This window comes from Camelus dromedarius, chromosome 2 (genome assembly GCF_036321535.1).
Source record: "Camelus dromedarius isolate mCamDro1 chromosome 2, mCamDro1.pat, whole genome shotgun sequence".
NCBI lineage: Eukaryota > Metazoa > Chordata > Mammalia > Artiodactyla > Camelidae > Camelus > Camelus dromedarius.
This window is the reverse complement of record NC_087437.1, coordinates 100,630,016-100,650,665: the sequence shown is the minus strand read 5'-3', so window position 1 is coordinate 100,650,665 and position 20,650 is coordinate 100,630,016. Positions and strand designations below refer to the sequence as shown.

Below are 20,650 nucleotides of genomic sequence, written 5' to 3'. Positions count from 1 at the left end.
CTGTGCCACAGGGTGCCCAAATTAAACATTATTTCTGGATCCATTTTCTGATGCCTTTCAAGCATATTAGAGTTCATCACTTGCACTACCCAGGATTCGTTCACAAACTTCTTTTCATATTTTCCACTCCAAAACAAAAATTTTAATGACACAATCCAGCTTCTCCTGGTACAGAAGGGCTCCCCTCTTCCCAAAGCCTCATGAGTTACTTCATCTAGATTATATTCTCCCTACAGTGTTTCACTATTTTCTCTGTATATTCTACAACCAGTGAACTAAATTTTACCACAATCAACTTCCTATAAATTAGAATAGGAAAAGAAAATGATAAAAAAAAAAAAATTGAAAACTAGTTCAACTGACTAAAAATCTTCAAAACACAGTAAAGGAAAAAAATAAAGGCATAGGCTACAGTCTTCGATTCTGCAACTGGTGATGTGATTGTAATCGGTATTTATGATTTTCCTCCTCTGCTATGCACTCTACACTCTCTTTGCTTTAAAGCAGTGCCTCTGCTAATCAAGATTCTTTAGTGAGCTTTCTCAAACTTCTGTTCTCAAAATAAAGGAATGAGAACTTTTATTGATTATCTTTGCTGTGGTGACAATTCCCAAATCCCAGAACCTTGCAATTACAAAGGTGCATTTCTCCATCAAGTTACATGCAACTTGCAAGTCAACTGTAGGTTGGCTCCAGGCTGAACATCTGCTCCAAATCTCTTCTTACTCTTGGGCCCAGGCTGAAGGAACAATCCTGTCCTGATCCATTCACTCTTCTCTCCCTTCTATACACCAACACATCCCTTCCCAGTCTTCAAATACGCTTTCACTCTCATCTCTCAAATGAAACCATTTATTAAGCAGGGACACGGCTAGGGTGAAGCTAAGTGAGATTCTTGTGTTGGGTACAAAATTTAAGAGGGACCAAATCTCATTTATCAAGATAAATAATTTTCAAGGAATATTTTAAAAATCAAAATTAATGCAAAAGCTAACAATGAAATTATGAAATGTTTAAATAGAGACAGGCTCAATATCATAGTTGTTTCTTTTTTTCTCAGCTTCCAATATGGCTCAGCTTGGTACTGTTACCAATTCTGTCATTATTTAAACTTTGAATATTGTACTTATTGTAGATTTTACATTAATTTTTATTTTTTAAAATATCATATTAAGATATCATTTAATTGCACTAAAATACTGAGATTTTTGCACCCAAGGCAAGTACCTCACTTGCCTTACCCTAGTCCTGGCCCTGTTATTAAGCTCACCAGTGATATTGATATTTCTGAAACCTATGACTCAATTCTCAGGTCTCATCTTACTTGACCTGTGAGTTGCGTTTGACATGGCTGATCACTGTCTTCTTTAAATAAATCCTGCGTGTAGCTTCCAGGACACAACTCTCTCAGCTCTCCTCCTGGCTCACTGAGCACAACTTCTTTGTCCCTTTGCTAATTCCTCCACTTTCTCTTAACACTGGAGGGCCAGGGTTCTGTTCTTAGGCCTCTTCTCTCCATTTTCTCTACTCACTCCCCAGGGTATCTCATCAAGTTCCAATAGCTTTAAAAAATGCCTTTGATGTAAAAATTCAAATTCATATATTATCTTGGTCCATTCCACCTGCTATAACAGAATTCTATAGATCGGGTGGCTTATAAACAACAGAATTTTATTTCTCACAGTTCTGGAAGCTGGGAAATCTGAGATCAGGATATCAGCCTCGTGGAGTTCTGGGGAAGGCACTCAGTCAGGTTGCAGATTGGTGACTTCTCACTGTGTCATCACATGGTGGAAGGAGCTAGAAAGCCCTCTGAGGTCCCTTTTATAAAAGCACTAATCCCAATCATGAGAGCTCTACCCTCACAACCTAAACACCTCCCAGAGGTCCTGCCTCCTAATACTATCGCATTGGAGGTTATGGATTTAACATATGAATTGGGGGAGGACACACACACTCAGACCATAGCACCCTGAAGTCCAAACCAGCACATCTAACTGCCTCTTGTTCACCATCTTGTACCCCTGCTTGTTTGCTCTCAGATTCACTCCCTGCCATCTCTTGTTTCCCTCCATTCTGGCTTCCAGAGCATTTCAGCCAGTAGATGGCACTGGCAGAAGCCTACAGGGCAGGAAGGAAATAAAAGTCACATTATTTCTACTCTTCATTCTGTTTCCTGTGGAATCTCAAGCAATGAGTGCTATCCTCCGTTGCCTCTGCTCCAGCTGGACTGCCCTTGCATCCAATGAGAAACTCTCATCTTGGCTCTGTATCCATGATGGCTCCAATTTTTCCCAGTTTTACTGAGAAATATTTGACATATATCACTGTATAGGTTTAAGGTATACAGAGTGATGGTCTGATTTATATATAATGTAAAATGATTACCACAATAGATTGAGCTAACTTCCTTCTTCTCATTTAAATTCAATAGACAAAAAGAGGGGAAAAAAGGAAAAAAATCGTCTTGTGATAGGAACTCAAAGGATTTACTCTCTTAACAACTTTCCTATATATCATATTTTTTGACTCTGGAAATGCTGCTTCTTTTAGTGGTTCCTCCAGCCCAAAAAGTGGTAGCCATTTCCTTCTGTGGCTAACCTCAGGTCAAAACCCTTGATTCTTCTCTTTCTCTTAACACCACAAATTCAAGCCATGAACAAAATTATCCGTCTTTCCTCTAAAAATATATCCAGAGTGTGATTACTTCTCACTATCTCCCACTCCTAACCAACCTGCTCTAAGACACAATCACTTCTCATCTTAATCATTGCAATTTTAGTCTCTTAATTGCATCCTCTTTTCCATCTGGTATATTCATTATACGTCAATCACAATGATCCCTTTAAAATATAATTCAGATTATACCACACTTCTGCATAAAATTATCTATTTCCCAACCCAGTCAAAGAGGGCCTGCAATGTCCATTATGATCTGCTGTCTCTATCCCACCTCCTTCACTGTATATCAGCTACTCTGACCACCTTGGAAATGCAGGCCACTGCTTTTACAGTCTTTGCCTTTCTTCTTCCTTATACTTGGAACTTGTTTCTCCCAGATATTTTCATAATGTACTTCCTCCCTTCCATCAGGCCCCTGTTGGTATAGTTCAACCTAATGTCCAATACTAAGTTACACTGCCCCATCCTCTGACCTCCCCTATTTCCCTTGACTCTGTTTTATTTTTCTGTATAGCATTCACCAGAATTTGATGTGTGATGTATTTACATGCTCATTTGTTTATTGTCAGTCTCTCCCCTCTCTGATGTTAGCTTAAGAGGACAGGAACTTGTTCTTTTGTTCACGGCTACATTTTCAGCACCTAGAGAGATGACTGACACAAAACAGGCACTGAATAGCCACTTTTGAACGAATGAATGAAAACCCGCACATGTCATACTATCACATTTAAGAGAACTGCCTTCCAGGTTCTGGCAGAAGAATGCAAGCTATACAGTGAAACTACATGTTGATGGAATCCTGGGTCAAATTTTGAAGATGCCATGATAGCTTTTAAAAGTCCTGTTATTTTCTGCTCAATGGAACAAAAGGAATAAGAAAAGATCATTTTTCAGATAAATAATTGCATACCAGGTGTCAGGGTACGTTGATTTGCTCCAGTAAGTAGATCACATTTGAAACAGCAGTTGTGACTGAAGTAACCACCTGTCATTTTCTAGAACTCATCTATCTTCAGCACCAGCCATACTGTAAAGATAAAGGAGGATGGGGTAAACATCAACTGTCCACATCTTTCAAGTATTTGATTGTGGCACAAACCTCTGCTCTTCCATAGAGATATGCTATTGCTTGGGTCAAAATTCTATTTATCAGCTAACTTTCCATAAATGCCTACACTGCCTGGCAGTCTGCAGTAGCACTGTGAACCCTTAGAAATTAGTGTCTGCTCACAGGCATTGTCAACGAATCATAAAAATGAGACAATGGTGATGGCAAGTGGAAACAGGATAATCTGGAGAATCCTAGAATGGCAGATTCACACTGTGTGTCTGTTTTTCCTCAAAGGTACTTTAAACTCTCTTCATTCTTAGATACTGAGTTGATTCAATTAGGAAAAGGGGTGAACATTCTATAAAGTGTAATTCATCAGGCCTTAGTTCAAATCAATCAGGAACTTAGTGGACTCCCCTGCTACCTAATATGGGATGCAGGTAAGCCATTCTGATACCACACTAACTTTGCTGCCCACTTTGTCAGTGATGGTGAAGAGGCTCTTTGGCCTCTGCTTCCCCAGAGTCTAACTCTCCCTGCTGCAATCAAGGAAACAGTTTCACCTGCAACATCTCACTGTGCGCCCAGTCTACAGAGAACAACCTCTAAAGCCCCTTTCCAAGGAAATGGCGTTTTTCTCATGAATTTATTTTTCAAGGTCTTGTAAATAAAGTATATTCTGAGCCACATTAGGTCATATTAGATAAATTCACCTCATCACTTCAGTCTCCTAAAGTCTTTGAACTTCTTCTGCATTATTACCAAGAAACTTCTGGCATCTCTCATTAAATATGGGCCATCATTAAGTACAGGTTTCAATCTGTACTTGAAATTGGACCAAGCAAACAATTAAAGTCATTCTCAGAGTGGAAATGAGAAAAGTTGTCTTGGTAAGAATCTCCCACAGATTAAACACTTATGACATCTTAAATAGACAGAACACAAGGGATTTTTAGGGCAATGAAATTATTCTGTATGATACTATAGTGGTGGCTACATGTCATTATGCATTTGTCAAAACCCAAAGAATGTACAACATCAAGAGTGAACCCTAATGTAAACTATGGACTTTGGTTGAAAATAATGTGCCCATGTTGGTTCGTCAATTGTACCAAATATGCCACACTGATGAGGGATGTTGAGGGTAGGGGAGTATATACGTATGGGTAGGGAGGGCTATGTGGGAACTCTGTATTTTCTGCTCAATTCTGCTGTAAACCTGAAACTGCTCTAAAAAAATTCAGTCTATTAAAAAAAATGATGACATCTTTTTTTTTTAACATTTTTTATTGAGACAACATCTTAAAGCAAAAAGAGAACAACTTTTTGAGAAAGAGGAGGAAAGGCTTACGTTAGTTGGCATGAAAGGGTCAGTGGAGTTAGCAGTTTAAGCTCTGCCAAGTGCTTCACATCATCCTAGATACTGCCATCCCAATTCTCAGTTTCCAGACTTTTTTTAAAGATATCATGGACCAGAAAAACCAACTGGCATACTAATTTAGTAATTAATTGATTTAGCCAAACTATTGATTTGGCTCATGACTAATTCACACCTATGGCTTTAAAAGGTTAGTGAATCTTTGGCATGGTCATAGAAAATTGATGCCTTGAGCTAAGAATCTAGGCATTCCAACTTGTCACTCTACTTCTCTGATCTGTCCAGTACTGTCAGAAAAAGCCATCTCACCCAACAGTCCTTGACTTTTTTATACCTCTCCTATTTTTCTAAGGCAAGAGACATTGGATTTCCCAAAGATTTTCCTTCAAAGGATATTTTATTATAATTGATCACAGGTAAAAATTTAAATAACTATATCACTACTGCATACAATAAATTTTCAGATTATTTTTCCAGAATCTTAAGAAGATTTTCACTGCCTTTAGTCCTTACTATATCAAATTTGACCTAGTTCCACTCCTCGTAAGAATTCCTGTATTCTTGGTTACAAACAACAGGATCCTGTTCCAGGGGGTGGGTAAGATGACAGAGTGGGAGGACCCTGAGCTCATCTCCTCTCACAACTACACCAAAATTACAACTACTTACAGAGCAACTATCGATGAGAATGACCTAAAGACTAACAGAAAAGATTTTCCACAAACTAGAGATATAAAGAAGGAACTACAATGAGACAAGGGGCAGAGACACGGTATAGTCGAGACCTGTATACCCAGGGTAGGTGACCCACGAACAGGAAGATAACCAAAATTTCAGAGGTTCTTCTCTAGGACAAGGGATCTGAGCCCAACATTGGGCTCCCCAGCCTGTGAATCCTGCACCTGGAAGACAAGCCACCAGGATGTCTGGCTTTGAGAGCCAGTGGGACTTGCATATGGGAGAGCAGTAGGGAAGAGAGACTCCACTCTCTTCAAAGGGCACATGGAAAATCTCAAACATGCTGTGACCCAGCACAGAGACATTAATTTAAGAGAAGCCTGGGTCGGACCCACTTGCTGATCTTGGAGACACTCCCAGCGGGGCAGGAGGCCACTGGGAACCCCCCTGCAGATATAGAAATGGTGACAGCGGCCATCTGGAGGGAGGTTGTTCTATCATGAGGACAGTGGTGCCAGCAAGAGTCATTTTGGAATCCTCCCTCTAGCTTATTAGTGCTGGGACCCAGTCCTGCCCACCAGCTGGTTGGCACCAGTCTAAGACCCCACAGACAGAGAAGCCAGTTGTGTGGGAACTCAGCAACATCCAGCTGCAAGCTGGGACCAGCAACAGTACTCCCAAATCACCCACGCATGCCCACTAGCCAGCCAGCACCAGCACTGGGATTTCTACTTCCAAACTCATTCTATGAGGCCACTATCACCCTGATATCAAAACCAGACAAAGATATCACAAAAAAGAAAACCACAGGCCAATACCCCTGATGAACACAGATGCAAAAATCCTCAACAAAATACCAGCAAACCAAATTAAACAATACATTAGAAGGATCATACACCATGATCAAGTGAGATTTATCCCAGGGATGCAAGGTTCAATATCCGCAAATCAGTCAAAGTGATACATGGCATCAACAAAGTGAAGATTAAAAACCGTATGATCAACTCAATAGATGCAGAAAAAGCTTTTGACAAAATTCAACATTCATTTATTACAAAAACTCTCAACAAAGTGGGTATAAAGGGAATATACCTCAACATAATAAATAACGTAATATGACAAACCTACAGAAAACATCATACTCAACAATGAAAATCTGAAAGCATTTCCTCTAAGATCAGAAACAAGACAAGATTGCTTTGGCTACTCAGGGACTTTGTGTATCCATACAAATTTTAGAATCATATGTTCTAGTTCTGTGAAAAAATGCTATTGGTACTGTAATAGGGATTGCACTGAATCTGTAGATTGCCTTGGGTCTATGGTGATTTTAATAATATTAATTCTTCTAATCCATAAACTATTATATCTTCCCACTTATTTATTTCATCTTCATTTTCCTTCATAAGTGTCTTATAGTTTTCTGAGTACAAGTCTTTTACCTCCTCAGTACGTTTATTCCTAGGTATTTTATTTTTTTTGACGTGATTATAAATAGGATTGTTTTCTTGATTCCTTTTTCTGAAAATTTGCTGTTAGTGCATAGAAATGCAACAGATTTCTGTATATTAATTTGGTATCCTGCAATTTAATAAATTCATTTATTAGTTCTAAGAGTTTTCTGATAGTCTTTAGGATTCCTATTTATAGTATCATGTCATATGCAAACAGTGACAGTTTTACTTCTTTCTTTTCAATTTGAATGCCTTTTAACTTTTTTTCTTGCTTGATTTCTGTGGCTAGGACCTCCAATACTATGTTAAATAGATGTAGTGAGAGTGGGCATGCTTGTCTTGCAGGGCCTGAGGTCTCAGGGGCTGGTGCTATCCTGCTGGTGAGTGGGGCTGGGATCCTACGTGGCTGGCTTTAGGGTCTAGATTGATTGATTGATTGATTGATTGATTTAAAAGTAGAACAAAGATGGCAGCATCACACTTTTTTATTTCAAACTATACTACAAAGCTATAGTAATCAAGACAGTATGGTACCAGCACAAAAACAGATAGGTAGATTAATGGAACAGAAAAAGAGAGCCCAGAAATGAAGCCAACCTTATATGGTCAATTAATCTATGGCAATGGAGGCAAGAATATACAGTGGGGAAAAGATGCCCTCTTCAATAAATTGTGTTGTGAAATCTAGACAGCTATGTGCAAAAGAATCAAACTGGGCTACTTTCCCACACTATATACAAAAATAAACTCAAATGAATTAGAGACAGAATATTAAGTGAAGTACATCAGACAGAGAAAGAGAAATATATCACTTATATGTGAAATCTGAAAAAATAATGAAATGAACTTATTTAACAAACCAGAAATAGACTCACAGACATAAAAGACAAACTATGGTTATCAAAGGGGAAAGTAGTGGGGAGGAATAAATTAGGAGTTTGGGATTAACATATACACAATACTATGTAAGACAGATAAACAAGGACCTACTGTGTTCAATATCTTGTATTGAATCTAATCTTATATTGTAAAGAATCTGAAAAAGAACATATATAGTTATATATCATTGAATCATTTTGCTGCACAACTGAAACTAACACAACATTGTAAATCAACTATACTTCAATTTAAAAATTTTTTAAATAATATAAATAAAGTTGACATCCCTATAAATACTTACCTATATCATTAGGAGAGGTGTTATTGGTTCATTCATGTCAATGAAAATAATGTCTCACCTCATTTCATTTGATAAGGAAGAAATTAAAGAGGCCATAAGAATGCTTCAAAAAAATTAAGGGAAGTGACAAAGGGAAGAAGGCATAATGGACAATATAACATGCGTGGCCCACTTAACAATTTTTCATGTCTGGTTCTAAATTAGACCAGACCCCAAAAAATAAAGAGATTGGATTTATAAAATCTCCTTTCATTTTTATCATTAAAAAAAGATGCAGCTGTTCATTTAGATATAAAGTATACATCTATCTGTAAACTGGGCTGGGCTAAACAAGTGGCTTTGAAATCATTTATTCAACAATATTCAACAAATATTTATAGGGCATATATTATGCAGTAGTAACCGTCTAGGCACTGGGGATAAAATACTTAACAAGACAAACCTAGTTTCTGATCTTAAGAAGCTTATATGGAAAAAGAGATAATAAACAAGTTACATAGTTAGATAGATAGATAGATAGACAGACAGACAGACAGACAGAAAAAGGAAACGTTAAAAGGAAATAAGATGTGACGGAGAATAACATATAGGAGAGGTAGCTAATTTACTTGTAGTATACAGAAATTTCCTACAGACAGATGATATCTCAGTTAAGAGCTGACATATGAGCTTTCTGCCATTTTTGTATTTTTATTCGTATGGTTTGGAGGAGCTGAAATGACTCTAAGGTCACAAAAAGTTATAGAATTAAAGATTAACGTAAGAAAGAACAAGGTAGTGGTTAATACTAAAAGGCACTATACTTTACCTAAGTGTTGGCGTCTCAGCACTCATTTCAAGATGAAATTCCCATTACCTAAGTTACACCTAACATCTACAAATCATACCAAACTTTAGGTAATTCATGTGCTATTCTTCTATGTAACTACAGAGTGATAGTATAATTAAGTATAATTTGCACTTTGCTTTGTATCAGTGATTCCCAAATCTACAATTCGGAGATAATTATTTAGGTTTATTCCAATTTAGTTTAATTATTGCTTTAAGAAAACTAATAAAAAGGCATGTTATTTCTAGAAAGGAATCTTTTAAGGTATTACTTGCTTTATACTTCAGTTTCCTTTGTTGAAATGGAATTAAAGAGGCAAATTTTGTGAGACTCAATTTTAAACTTCATACACTTCAAAAACTGTAATCCTGAAATTTGACCAAAAAGTAATGATTGTGTTTAACCTTGGACTATAAAACATCTTGCAGGCTCCTTGAAGTCAGCAAACTGTATCTTCCACACCTTGCACTTAATCGGTACTCAGTAAATGCTTACTTGAGACTGATTTAAGGAATCAGATGGATTCCGTTTACATAAAACATCCTTTGATTTCTTGTAATCAGTGTCACACAAAAGAAGAAACAATTTTGGTGTGTGAAAAAAGCAAAGGAGTGCATTTTTTGGAATGTTAATGCATACAATAGAGGGAAGTCACATTTGCAATAACCCTGCCATAAAGTGGAGCTGTACTTATGCATCTGTTCCATCTGCCATCAATTAGTTTGATGAAAACAGGCTAACAGTGCAGTAGTGATTAGCAGGAAAGATTAAATTCATTTCAGTTTTAATTACAAATTTTTGCCCTTAAAGTTTTATTGGCTTGAAGGAACCCCTACTGTTCCCTTGTTTCTCCTCCACAGTTGATGTGCATTTTACTACTTCACTTCAAAATTATTAATGCATTTTATTTGGTACTTATTTCTAACTACAGACTTTATCCACAAATGTTGTTGATGTGCCCATATGTCAGAATAAGCATAACTAAGACTATTCAAATCTTACTAATTCAAGTACAAATGATCTTCAGTAGCAAATGTGGCATCTGCTGTACGTAGAGAACTCTGAGATTTACACACTTGTCACTAGAATTGTTTGTTTCCTTCATTGACTGATTCATTCATTTATTCATTCAACATATATTAATTTAGTGCCTATTATGTCCCAGGCACTGATATAGGTGATTATGATACAGAAGTGAACAACAACAACAAAAAAGAAACAAAAATCCCTAACCTCACAGAGTCTATATTATACTGGCTGGAAATAACAAATGGGCTGAATTGCCCAAAATTCATATATTGCAGTTCCAATCTCCAGTATCTCAGAATATAACCATACTGGGAATAAGGTCTTTAAAGAGGTCATTAAGTGAAAATGAGGTCTTTAGGGTGGGCTCTAATTCAATATGACTGATGTCCTCATAAGAAGAAGAAATTTGGACAGGGACATAGATACAGAGGAAAGAGCACATGAAGTCTAAGGGAGAAGACAGCCATCTACAAATAAGGAGAGAGGCCACAGAATGAAATCAACCCTGTTAACTACTTAATCTCAAGATTCTAGTCTCCAGAATGGAGAAAAAGTAAATTTCTGTTGTTTAAGCCACCCATTCTGTGGTATTTTGTTATGGCAGCCGTAGCAAACTAAAGCACCAATAAATAAAATCAAAAAAAAATCATAAAGATGTAAATGATGTCATAGTTTAGAAAGGTATATGTTTAAAAAAAAAAAAAGACCAATAAAAGAGAACTGTGAAACAGGAAGACCATCATATGCTCCCATCTCTGAGAAAATCATTACAAATGCGGATACTCACCAATTCTATAAAAATAAGACCACAGCCAGAGAGGTTCTTGATAAGGGGAAAGAAATGTTTTCATAAGACTCTACCAATTATTTTTCTTCTATCATTCTTCCCTTGTTAATACAGCAAAGTTTGATCATTTATGGGTATGGTTTACAGCATTAAAATTTTCTAATGTGTTTACTATGTCAAGGTTAAGCTAGCCAAGAAACCAGTATTGAACCAGACTGTCTGATATTTTAACATCTAATTTGATGAAAAGAAAAATTTTAGAAGACACATTAATGTCTACTTTTAAATACTATATTTTTATTGTGCTTTGAGTCAAAAACACAATATTTCTGAACTTTACCTAGCAGAAATTAGACCACACACTTTTAAAACTGTGAGAAGTTTTTCCCCTTAAATTCTAAAAATAAAAGCAGAAACTTTCTTGGGGGTAGAGTCTTTTGGGCTCCAGGAAATAACACTTTGCTGTGCAGACTTAGTCAAGCAAGTGTAACCCACAAGATGGATATATTCCCCATTCTTGAGGTTAGACCAGACATTAGTTAAGTAATGCAAATGCATATAGCTCAGCTTTATGAAGTATTCTATTTAATAATGTAAAATTCACCAGGTCAGTGAGTGAAAGGCCGTGCAGAAGGTATGTGTCTAAAGAAAGTACAAAATTCCATCATCTTCTATGGGTGAGCCAAAACCATCCCATGAGCAGGATTCTCAATAAAATAGGACTTCCAAAGATTGGCAAACTGCTTCATGATATCATCAAAGAATGAGGTAAGGAGTGATTCAGTAGATTTGGCTACTGCTCACTCCCTTTCTCCCCAACCCCCCCACCACCACCCCATGTGGAGATGCATCCTGCCTGTTCCAGAAAAGAGTCAACCATAGACTTGCTGTATCTTCAGAACTGCCTCTTTTCAATGGAAGAAAAGGAGAAAAATATCCTTTTTGAGGGCATCTTCAGATTTGTTCACAAGTCAAGAAGAATTTCAATTTTTTGGTCTTACTTGCACAGTCCTAAATAAACCAGTTTAGAAGCTTTATTTCATCTGAACTTCTAAGTCTCTGAATTCATCAAAACTCATGAGTTGTGCCTGACTCTACTTTTTCTCTGTTATTATTATGCTCACAGTTCTATCTACCAGTGTATAAAATTCAGAATCAAAGAAGAAAAGGATACCAGTGGTCCTTAGGCAAACAAATGAGCCATATCTTTACTATCGTGGTGATAAATATTTCCAAAATGCATTTTAAGCATTTAGATTTTGAATTTCTTCACTAACAACTAAGTTAATTGGGGGAAAAAAATAAGGTAAGGAGATAGCTTTAGGTAGAAATGCAACAAAAACAGTTATATAAGGGTCTCCAGCCAACAATTACAGCACAGTGAGCAAATACATATTGAAGATTTTGGGCAGCCAAAGTTACTCTCATAGGGGAAAAAACTATCTCCTGCCTTCTCTTTTACCATAGCTAATCACTAGTTTTTCATGCTCTGAAAAGCAGATATTTTGTGCCTTTTCAACTCCTTTCCAAGGCATGTTTATATTATACAGCAATTCTTTCCTGGAAAGCCATTTGTATGCTGTTTTATTGATCCTCACAACCTCGGTATGAGAAAGGGCAATGGAATGTAAAAATATTTATACATTGTAGATATAAAAGATTAAGGTCATATAAGGGGTAAAGGTAATTCCTGCTTTAAACCCTCAATCCTCTGACTCCCTTGACCAATGTAATTAGTCAAGGAGAGACAACAAGCTAGAGCATATTTGCCAAAGATGATGGGGGACAAGACCGGAAGACTGTCAGATGTGGTACCTGCCCCAGCCAGCTGCGTCTTTACAGACAGGCGTTAAACCAGATGCACAGCCAAGAACTCCACACATCTTGACACTTGGTCACTCTTCATTCCTGATTGGGTTCATGGCTCCACACACTGGCATCCTTTCTGTTACCCAAGCTCAGCTCTGTCCTGACCCACGCTTTTCCCACCCCTGCCTGCTACCATGCAGGGTGGCCTGCATCCTGTGGGTTACCAGCTGGAGCTGGCTCCTGTAAATAACATCCCTCTCAAGCTGGTGCATACCACAAGCAACTGGCCACCCAGTTCTTCACAGCGGCTTAGCCTCCACGCCACCTCCCCCAGAGAGCAGCTCCAGCTGGGGAAGCTCTTTGTAGTGAGCCGGCCCCCACCCCCTTATCCTCAGCTGGTTCCAGCCAGTTGCTGCAGCCAAGCCATCAGGCCCACCTATGTACTGACACAGGCCAAACCCAAGAATACTAGTGAAGTGGCTAGACTATCTCTTCTTTAAGTGTCCCGAGCCACTCCAGAGACAGCTGAGTGGCCCATTCTTGCTCTAAATAGCTATCAAATAATTCCTGTTAAATCTCCCGTTAGGCATTTAGACAAAAGACATTAAGACGTTAATGTGGGCCTTCCTCTCTCCTTCGGTCAATCCTGTCTTCCCAGGCTTATCTCTAGGGAAGAGTGGAGAAAGCATTGAACTTGGAATAAAGAAATCAGGTTCAAAGGGAACCTGAGCAATTACCCTCTCAGAGCCTCTGTTGTGGGGAGCACTGGAAAAGATCATGCTTATTAGGGAGCTTAGAATAACAAACCACACCTAAGAGTGTCTCAGTACAAGTTAACAGAAATTTCAACCGAATTTAGAAAAGCATCTCTGGGCAAAACATCATGAAGCAATAAGAGTTAATATTATAGGGGATGGGTCCTGAAAGGGCCAATCGCTCTGGCTATTCAAAGTTAACCAGAAACTTGTGGCTTGGGACTGGAAAAATTAAGACTCCTTGACACTCATTTTTTTCTCCTTAAAACCTTCCATTTGATTAACTTCCAGGTGTCCAAGTAAAGGCAAAAAAATTCATCAAGGGGGACTGTGGAAGGTCAAAAATGCCCCCCTAAAAGGCCCACATCAAACCCCTAGCGCCTGTGAATGTCACCTTACTTGGGAAAAGGTCTCTTTTGCAACCACCCTGGATTATTTAGGTGTGCCCTAAAAGCGTTCTTAAAAGAGAAAGGCAGAGGAAGTTTGAAACAGAAGAAAGGGCAGTGACTGGAGTAATGCAGCCACAGGACAAGGAATGCCTGGAGCCACCCGCAGCTGGCAGAGGCCAGGAATAAAATCTCGCCTGGAGCCTCTGGAAGGAGGGCAGCCCCGCCAACACCATGATTTCAGACTTTTGGCCTCCAGGCCTGTGAGACAATAAACTTTGTTGTTTTACATCACCGAGTTTGTGGTAATTTGTTGCAGTAGCCCTGGCAAAATAATACAGTGCCCTTGACAGAAACCAATGTGTATTAGTGGGTTCAGCCTGCTATAACAAAATACCATAAACTGAGTGGTTTAAACAGCAGACGTGGCAAGTTCAAGAACAAGGCACTGGCAGATTTGGGTCCTGGTGATGGCCCTCTCCTGGCTTGCAGACGGCTGCCTTCTCACTGTCCTCACATGACACACACAGAGAAAGACAGGAAGCAAGCTCTCTGGTGTCTCTTCTTATAAGGGCACTAATCCCATCATGAGGGCCCCCCATCATATTCTTCCAAAAGCTCATCTCCAAATATTATGATACTTGGCAGTTAGGACTTCAACATATGATATGGGGGAAGGGGAGCACAAACATTCAGTCCATGGCACCCTTCCAATGATGTTTCAGGAACAAGACTGCTCACAGGGAAATGATTTATTTCTCCTTCCTCCAATATCATACACTCTCCCACTACTTACCACTCACAGAGGGTCGCATTGTATTTTCTACATGAGGTCATGGGGAAAGCAGAGAGACTTCTAATCAGTTCTAATCATCACTCTAGTTATTATTTCTATCTCTCTGAAATTCATTCACTCGTTCAGCTAAGCTATGTAAGATATATATTAAGCAACGACATCATTGGGGATCAAGGTGGAGGAATATATAGATGTTTTATTTAACATACAATCTACAATCTGGGACCCTTCTATCTAGAGTGATCCAGTCTACTTTACGCCAGCAGACAAGGAGAATAAGCCTCAAGTTACCTTTCCTCATCTGAAAGGAAACCGGCCACTAGACAAGGTGAACTAGAATTGGAATAAAAAAAAAAAAAACAGGTAGTCAGAGAGCGTGAGTGCAGCAAAGCTCAATGCGTGATGCAGATGCCTGGGGTACTGGAACCAAAATAAAGAATCTCTTGACTGTTACTTAGTTTCAAGGATCACACGCTCTTCTGATTTTTCCCTTAACTTTCTGGCTGCTGCCTCTCTCTCTCATTTGCTCGAACTGCCTCCTCTAGTTGACCTCTAAATATCAGGGCATCCCTGGGTTTGGTACTCTTGTCTCTTCCAACTACTTTCAGACCAAATCAATGTCACCTAAGGCCATGGTATTAAATGCCTCCTGAATGCTGACAAACTCCAAACATAGATCTCCAGCCAACCTCTTGACATTCCACTAGAAGCCTATGGTGGAAAAGTCTGTATTTCAAAAATAAAAAATCCAAAACAATCCTGTATATTCCTAACCCCACCTCACTTGTTCAGTCTTCTTCATTTCATTAAAATGCACCTTCATTTACTCAAATGCTCAACCAAAAAAACCTAGGAGTACCCTTGACCCCACCTTCCCTTCCATGCCTCACAGCCAACCCATCTATAAGCTTTATCAGTTCTATCTTTAACATATTCTCCAAATCTGACCACATTCGTTACTTCCAGTGCTGCCATCCTAGTCCATGTCGTCATCATTTCTTACCTGGATGATTTCAAGAACATGCCAGCTCGTCAGCTCCCTCTTTCTACTCTTGGCCTCTTAGAGTCTATTTTTCACACAGCAGTTTGGATGCGATTTTAAAACAAACATCATACCAAGTATATGCTCAAAATCCTGTAATGTTTTCCCTTTACACTTATAATAAAATTCAACATCCTTACAGTATTCTACCATGCCACATACATGCTAAGCTCTAGTACCTCAAAGCACATCTCCAACCTCTTTCATTCAAATCTATAACCAAATATCACCATATTAGAGAGGTTTTTTTTTCTTTCTTAATAGGAGGAGGTAAGTTTAGAAGAGGTACTAGGATTTGAACCCAGGCCCTTGTGCATGCTAGGCATGCACTCTACCACTGAGCTACACCCTCCCCTGAGAGGCTCTTTTTGATCACTGTTTAAGCTAGTGTTCCTTCATCATTCACTAACTCTTTAACTTGCTTCGTTGTTTTGTGTGTTGAGTCATGTTACATATTTATTCATTGGTTGTTTCTGATGTATCTCCCCCACTTAGAATATAAACTCCGTGGGTCAACGATTTTGTCTGTCTTATTCACTGCTGTATTTCCAACATTAAAAATAGTGCAAGGCACTCAACAAATATTTGTTGATTGAATGATGGTACTCATCCACTCCAGCCACCATGACAAAACACACAGACTAGGTGACTTAAAACAAAAGAAATTTATTTCCTCACAGTTCTGGAAGCTGGAAGTCCAAAATCAAGATTCCAGCTGATTTGGTTTTTGGTGAGAGCTCTCTTCCTGCCTTGTAGACAGCTGCCTTCTAGCTCTGTCCTCACATGGCCTTCCCTTGGTATGCATACAGAGGGGGAGAGAGGGGGAGGGAGGGAGAAAAGAATTTTTTTTGTCTCCTCTTATAAAGATACTAATCCTATCAGATCAGAGCCTCATCCTCATGACCTCATTTAACTTTACCTCCTTAAAGGCCCCGTATCCAAAAGTTGCCACATGGTGTGTTAGGGCTTCACCACAGTGAATTCTGGAAGGGCACAAACATTCAGTCCATAGCAAATAAAGTAAAAGCAAACAATTAACACTAAGGAAGAAACCAACGTTTTACACCAAGAGAAACTGAAGAGTTTAAGGAATAAAAAAATAACTTTTTTTAAATCTCTCAAAAAGAGAAAGGTAAAAATAAAAGAAGTGGCTTGACTTCAAACCTCATCACACAATACTTATGTGAGTGATGGAAGGTGATTAAAGATAATCATCCAGGCAGACTATGTCTGATATATGTATTAGGATACAATTGTAATTTGCAAGCACTTAGAAATACAAAAAACTTGACTAGAGCTTGTAGCTGTCAGTCAGTCATATTGTCAGTATCTTTTTATTTCCTCTTTATTCCTTTAACTAGTTCCTTGACCTAGTTTTGGTTAGCAAACTCAGGAACTTCCTGAGTGAAATCTGAAATTGGCCCCTGCACACAGAGGGCAAGGGCAGACAGAAGAAAGAGGCAGAGCACCCCCATTTGTTAGGTAGACTTTTCATAAGCAAGGGAACTTGCAAACCAGGTCAGTCTTGGGCAACTGCAAGACAAGTAGAGCTCCACCCCCGCCTGCCAGAATCTGAGAAGTTTATACAGAGGCCTTAACCGGGTTCAGTCATGTATTCAGGCCAGGTGGTCTCAACATTACTCTCCCAAAGCTATGTCCTTGAAATGGCTCCTAGTGTGGGAACAGTGAGCTGAATGTACGTTCTAAGGACAGGCAAGGTGGTGAGGAACTTCCACCAACTGCCCAGGTCCAGCTCTTGGGTTGTGTTCTCTTGATGACCTCCTTCAACACCAAAACTATAATTTTTTATATTAATTTTATTAAAGTGATGCAGAACATATCCTAAATAACTAGCAACCCATAGTTATTTCTTAAAGTCTCCATAGAACTTCAAGTCAATACTTGTTTAAGCCATATAAACAATTTTAAAACTGCTTCTTGAGGGGGGAAAAAAGAAACACTGGGCTTAAACAGAAAGTATCCTTGATGTCCATTTGCTGAAGATTGCATAATTGTTTGCAATTATTCACTATCACCCTTCCCAGTAAGAAGATTATCCACCCCCATCCATTTCCATATGACTAGTCAGTGCTTTCCATGGAAAGAGAAGAGTTTTCAGTCTCATTAACCTTGGGCTTGGCCATATAATGTTTTGGCCAATGGAATGTGGGTAAATAAGACATAAGTCATGCCCAAACAGAAGTTTTTAAAGCATCATGAATTCCAGCTTCGTTGTTCTTTCCTTCAGCTTCAAGAATAGGCAAGTCACCCACAGAGGCTGCTTGCTCAATTCTGTGGCCTTGTATAAGAAGACAAATGGAGCAGAGCCACAGCTACACCCACCATATAAGAAACATGCATGAGATATTAACTCTTATTTATAAGCCAGTGGGATTCAGGCATTGTTAATTACTACAGCAAAGCTGATTAATATGTCAGTGAAATTATAAAAAACAAAGATAAAAATAAAAGCCAGATTTTTTTATTTTGGAATATTAATTTTGTATCCCTTGAATATCTGTTTCTATAGCATACAATACTGCTTTCAACTAACTTCCACTAATACCCACATTTCTGTTTGCTTTGAACATAGGCTAGGAACACATAGCTTACCATAATAATGAACATAACTAGCATTTTGACTGCTTATAATGCAACAAACATGGCTTTAAGAACTTGTGCACAGATCATAACATTTTTTCCTTACAACATCTCTACAAAGAATTATTTTAATCTACATTTTTCACATAAGAGAACTGATAGTTAAAATGTTTAAGTTACTTTTCTTAGGTCATGCAACTAACAAGTGGTAGAATTAGGACTATACAGGCAGGTTATAAAAAATCAGATCATGAAGGGAACTGGAAGGGTGTAACAGACTGGCCAAGCAAGGTATTTGACCTATATACTGACCCTTCCAAGAAACCTCAGAGTATTTGCCATAACTTACAATCCCTCTTGAAACAACTATGAATATTTTCTACACATAGATCTCTTTGCTCTATTCCATGTGCCCCTGTCACCCTGACCGTTAATAACCGGACAAAACACAAGCTCCTGACCCCAATATAGCCACCTTGACTGCACTCTGTTGAACCAGGATCTGTGCTTCATTTGAGGATAGCATTCTCAACACCAGCTAACAGCCTACAAGGTGACTTGGGTTGAAAGGTTGGTTCCATAGGATTAACCTGAGCTGCTTGTTGACTACCTGAATTTATCACATCTTTTCTCTTGGAGAGCTGGAAAGTGAGATGGTCAAAGGGAAACCCAGGCAGAAGGATGAAGAGAAATGTCATGAGAGATGGAAGACTGGGGAGGTTGTTGGTCAGATTCCCACTTTTGAAACAAAAGGCCTCCTAACTTGCACCAAAATTCCACCACTTGAATTTTTTTTTCTTTTTTCCTTACATGGGAAACAAATAAAATTGGCAAAGACTATCTATTTTCATTAAGCAAGCTTCCCAGAAATTATACACATTTCAACACATAAAACTTACTTTTACACAATGCTTTCCAAGTTGACAAACTACACCTCCTTACTAGCTTAGTGCTGCTGTAGGGAAAGAGAAAAAGCCTGCCATTTTGATCAGCTCTCAATAATATGATATCCTTATGACTGAACGCTAACCAGTTACTGTGGCAAATGCTCGGCACTTGTTGCCACAGGAGAGAATGCAGGGGATAAGAGTATCTCCCCTCTTTGAGGTAGTAACCAACTAGCCTGTGCCCACAGAGCCTGGATACATGTTTTGAGCAAACTCCTTTATCTCCATCCTCAAAAGCCAATGAAATGGAGACTTAGTTCTAGTAAGCTGTCTTACCAGTCTTACTATAAAGTAGCAGAAGATTGGTATCCAACATACTTCTGTATCACTTAGCATCATTTTGGTGCTAAAGAATACAGGAAACAGAAGAATGTTCTTTCAACCTCTCTCCATAACTTAATGTCTCAAAAATTCCATCAAAGTAGGCAGAAATCATCCCTAATTTTGGCAAGAACCTAAACTGGAAGTACCAAGGAGTCCTGAGACTCTAGGAAGAGCAGCTGAAGCAGTGACAGTGGATAGCCGACCACCGGCAGCACTTTAAGTAGAGAAATTCTTAGGGATGATCTCACTAGAACAGTTTTTTAATGACCAACAGAGACAACTACAGCTAAGTTTTACCCTAAACAATTTCTTCGTTTGGGTTTCCCCAGAGCAAACACTAAAATGAGGGTTTGAGTGAAAGCAGTTTATTTGAGAGGTAATCCCAAGACACGCAGGTAACAGGAGTGAGAACGTGAGGCAGGGGAGGGAGGAAGCCACACCTTATTGATCGGGGTTACCTCTCCAGGCAAGTCACTGGAAAAATCAAACAAATGATGTAAGAAATTTCAGAACTAATTAGATTCCCACAGCAGTGGTTCTTGGTGTATAATTTCTGACTTTCAACAAGCTTTCACACTGAAATTATATCCTGAAGGCCATATTCAACTCTCTTTCATTTATTCATTCATCCATTTATTAAACAACACCCATCTCGACCACAGCCACAAGTATAGCTGTAATTAAGACTGCACAGTAACTCAAGTGGACAACTTCTATTTGCAAATCCTGTAGCATGGTGACCCAGTTCACTAGCATTCTTTTTATTTTAACTTTATTGTGGTATAATTTTTGTATGGTAAACCACACATATTTCAGATGTAAAATTTGATGAATTTTGATAGATGTATACACCTATGAAATATGAAACCACCACCACAATCAAGATGCCTAACATTTCCATCACTCCCCAAGAGGCGCAAAT

The 20,650-nt window shown here is 38.7% G+C and overlaps 1 long non-coding RNA gene across 1 annotated transcript in view; it reads right to left on the bottom strand.

Moving 5' to 3' along the window:
* Positions 1 to 3,611: 3,611 nt before the first annotated feature.
* The window catches only part of LOC135318964 (uncharacterized), an 82,972-nt gene continuing 65,933 nt past the window's right edge, over positions 3,612 to 20,650 (bottom strand). The window contains exon 4 of the long non-coding RNA XR_010377449.1: positions 3,612 to 3,709. This is a non-coding gene — a long non-coding RNA (uncharacterized LOC135318964). The remainder of the gene's footprint in view (positions 3,710 to 20,650) is intronic.